The 4,363-nt window shown below is 46.6% G+C and overlaps 1 pseudogene; it reads right to left on the bottom strand.

The window, feature by feature from the left end:
• Positions 1-2,779: 2,779 nt before the first annotated feature.
• LOC127205785 (olfactory receptor 13C7-like) lies at positions 2,780-3,743 on the bottom strand (annotated as a pseudogene).
• Between the last annotated feature and the right edge of the window lie 620 nt (positions 3,744-4,363).

Here is a 4,363-nt window from a genome sequence, read left to right as displayed (position 1 = left end):
GTCATCCTCCACTACACAGAGAGCTTGAGGCCAGCCTGGTTTTCATGAGATTCACACACACACACACACACACACACACACACACACACACACACACACGAACAAATGGGGCATTCTTAGAGATCTGAACCCTAGAGTGTGTGTGACAGAGGGACCATTGCTGGGCTTTCGATGTGACAGACCTATAAGTGGAACCATGGTATATGAGTGTATGTGCATATAAAGGTATACACACATGTCTATGATTGTGTATGTATATGTGTGTATGTATGTATGTATGTATGTATAACCATATATGTCTTAGTAAGGGTTTCTATTGCTGCAATGAAATACCATGACCAAAAAGCAAGCTGAGGAGGCAAGAGTTTATTTGGCTTATACTTCCATATCAAGGTTCATCACTGAAGGAAGTCAGAGCAGGAACTCAAACAGAGCAGGAACCTGGAGGTAGGAGCTGATGCAGAGACCATGGAGAGGTGCTGCTTGCTGGCTTGCTTCCCATTGCATGCTCAGCTTGCTTTCTTATAGAACCCAGGGCTGCCAGCCCAGGGATGGCCCCACCCACAGTGGTCTGGACCCTCCCACATCAATCACTAATTAAGAAAATGTTCTACAGGCTGGCCTGCAGCCCAATCTTATGGAGACATTTTCTTAATTGAGATTCCCTCTTCTCAGATGACTATAGTTGTGTCAGGTTGGCATAAATCTAGCCAGCACACCATGGTACCAATAACTTTTAGAGACAGATACTAAAATATTTAAAGTAGACTGTCTGGCCATCTGGGATTTGCATCAAAATAACCCAGGTAGGTAGAGTGACTGACTATCTTGTGCAAAGTTTTTGGTTTGATTTCGCTACACTCTCCTTACACCAAAGAAGAAAGAAAGAAAGAAAGAAAGAAAGGTGGATGAGGAGAGAGGAGCAATCCTTGGGGTGTGGGTGAACAGACTGGATGTGGCATACAACTGTCAGGCGTGGGAGATGAGTGCCTGAATTTCCCTCATTTTCCTATAGTTTCAAATCTTACGTGAAAGTGCGGGGGAAGACTCACTGGAAACTTAGCCCTGTGGTGCAGCCCTGTTTTCACAGGACTTTGTTTCTGTCAGCTTGCCACAGTGACAGAATACCTGTCAGAAACAACGTCAAGAAGAAAGAATTGTTGTAGCTGCTGCTTTTCCAATGTTGGGGATTGAACCTGGAGCCTCACCCCAGCTAGCCAGGCAAGTGCTCCACCACTTTGCTGCATCTCAACCTCCTTTATCATCACTGCTATGTTGCTATCTTGAACTTTATTTTGAGACAAGGTCTCTTACTAAGTAACCTAGGATGGCTTTGAACTTGTAATCTTCTTGCCACGGTCTCCGGAATAGCTGGAATTTCCAGCATGTAAAAAGGGTTTGTCCCATGGCTTGAGGGGACACAGTCTACCATGGCTGGGAAAGCGGGATTGGGGCAGGTGGCGGGGAAGAAGTAGCCCCTACCTGGGCGAACAGGAATATGAGGGAAATGGTTACATCATATTAGCAATCAGAAAGCAGAGAGTGCTCAGGGCCAAGTTATAACCCTCCCAACCGGGCCCCTCAGTAACTTACTTCCTCCTCTCAGACTCTTCCTCCTGAAGTTTCCTCCCTTTTCCCCAAACAGCGCCTCCTTCTGGGGACCAAGTGCCCAAACACATGACCCTGTTGGGGAACTTTCACATGCACACTACAATGGCTTCTAAACTTGCTCTATTATTCTCTTCAGACCTGCCACGCCCTCCCTCCTGACCCTCTTCCCCCTTCTCCCCCTCCACAGTTAACATAGGAAACTTTCAGACCTGCACCATCAGCATCAGAAACGTTGGGACATGCCCTGGTTAGTTCCCAGCTTCTGTATTTATAATGGTCACAATGTTACCATTTGTTTTACATTGTGGATAAAGTCTCTGAAATCTGCATTCCACCAGGGCCTTCCCAACCTCTTACAGAATGTTGGCTTTACAGGGGCTGGAGAGATGGTTCGGTGGTTAGACATACTTGCTGCTCTTTGCAGAGGACCCAGAACCCAAGGCTGGCAGCTCACAACTGCCTGCAACTCTAGCTCCAGTAGGTTTGACACCTTCTGATGGCATCTGAAGGCAAAGACATCCCAACACAAAGCACATACATACAGATACAAACAAACACCAGCGGTCACATGCACATATACACAGAAGCAGAAATTAAAATACTGCTAGCTTATAAACAAGTTGGAATTTATCCATAGCTGTTGCCATGCCCTGGTCAGAGTGCCATGAAGAGTGGGCAGAGCCTTTGTGCTTAAAGAGAAAGGCAAACTCACACTGTCGGGGAGAGAGATCACACTGTCTGGGAGAGAGATCACACTGGTTAGCCCCACTTAAATAGCAGCACACCCCCGAGCTCCTGAGGCTGTGGGTGCTATTTTATAGGATGTGTGTTTCTTTTCCCAAAATAGTGTAGGAATCTACTTAGAAAAGTTAATTCTGACTTGCACAATAGAAAATGGATACACCTACTCCCTTGCTGCTACCCCCCAACACGTTTTTTTTGTTTGTTTGTTTGTTTTGTATTTTAGTTTCTTCCCTTTAAGGCACATGCCCAGCAGGTCTTTGGTGTCATTGTTTTCATTGTGTCCCATTCTCCAATATATGTGAAGTACCATTTTTAGATAGTCACTCTTCGCATACAGCTCCTTTAGAGAACATATAGTTTCTGAGATTCATGGATGAGCACAGGAAAGAAGCATAGAACTATGGGAATATCTCTTCTCCAAACATCATGAGGTGATGCTCTTCTTGAGTACCACCAGGTTCCTCACAGCAGCTCTCACATCCTTGTTCCTCAGGCTGTAGATGATGGGGTTCAACATGGGGGTCAACACTCCATAAAACAAAGAGAATGAGCTTGTCTACAAGGTCCTGCTTGTCTGCCCCCAGAGGGTCCTTGGACTTGGGCTTCCCGTACATGATGAGGATGGTCCTGTAGAAGATGATCACCACAGTGAGGTGGGCAGAGCAGGTGGAGAAGGCCTTCTTCCTCCCCTCAGCAGAGGGGATCCTCAGGATGATGACAAGAATGAGGATGTAAGAGAAAGAAATAAAGAGAATGGGGACTCCCAGATAGATCATATTTGTAACAGCCATGATGATGACATTGAGGGAGATGTCAGCACAGGCCAGTTTCAGGACTGCTAGGATCTCACAGGTGAAGTGATTGATGACGTTGTCCCCACAGAAGGGCAGCTTTATAACAAGAGATATTTGAACCAGAGAGACAGCGATGCCGGCAGCCCAGGAGCTGGCAGACATGGGCACATAGATAGTCTTGCTCATGATCACAGGGTACCTGAGCGGGCTGTAGATGGCCATGTAACGGTCAAACGCCATCATGCCCAGGAGCACACACTCTGTAGATCCCATGGCATAGGAAAGAAACATCTGCACAGCACAGGCTGAGAAGGAGATGGTCTTCCTGGGGTTCAGGAAGCTGTCGAGAACGAGGGGGACTGAGGAGGAGGTGTAGCAGATGTCCAGGAAGGAGAGGTTCCCCAGGAAGAAGTACATGGGCGTGTGCAGGTGGGAGTCCAGGATGGTCACCAGGATGAGCACCCCGTTGCCCAGCAGAATCACCAGGTACATCAGTAGGATGAGCAGGAAGAAGGTTTTCTCCAGCTTTGGGTGGGCGGAGAGGCCCAGGAGGATGAAGCTGGTCATGGTGTTGGTCTGGTTCTTACTTTCCATGTTGTGTCTCCTCTGTCAAATGAAGCAAACACTTAGGTCTGAGCCCAACATTGTATGCTTTGCATAGGGCCAGGACATCAGGCCCGCAGTCCCAGTTTGGCAGAGGGTTTCTGAAAGCCCACAACTGTATTTCTTTGCAAGAAAAAGAGCAACAAAACCAGTATAAGAATTGTGAGTGAAAGACAGCAAAGTTATAAATCTGATTAACTTAATGCATTTGATCAAGAAAAGGCTATACAAAGCATTCTTTTTTGCTCATGTTGTGTCCTATATCAGAGAAGAGACTAAACTTGTTGCCTGTCTCCATACTTTGTGCCAGTTGTTAGAGATATAGTTGTGAATCCTTGCCTTAAAACTCTCCTTTCTTCCTTCCGTCCTTCTTCCTTCCTTCTTCTTGTTCTTGTTCCTCTTCTTCCTTCTTCCTTTCTTTTTTTCCTCCGTTCTGTCTTTGTGGTTTCGTTGTTGTTGTTTGTCTGTTTTGCTTTCTATGGTAGGTCTCATTCTCACTCGGGCTGACCTGGGTTGGCCTCAACTTCATGGCAATCCTCCTACCTCAGCCTCCTGAGGTGTGAGCCACCACACCTGCCCCAAACCATTGTTTTTGGTCCAGAGCCTTCTCA

Source organism: Acomys russatus, chromosome 2 (assembly GCF_903995435.1).
Source record: "Acomys russatus chromosome 2, mAcoRus1.1, whole genome shotgun sequence".
Classification (NCBI taxonomy): Eukaryota; Metazoa; Chordata; class Mammalia; order Rodentia; family Muridae; genus Acomys; species Acomys russatus.
The sequence above is the reverse complement of the archived record's forward strand: the minus strand, read 5'-3'. Positions and strand labels throughout refer to the sequence as shown.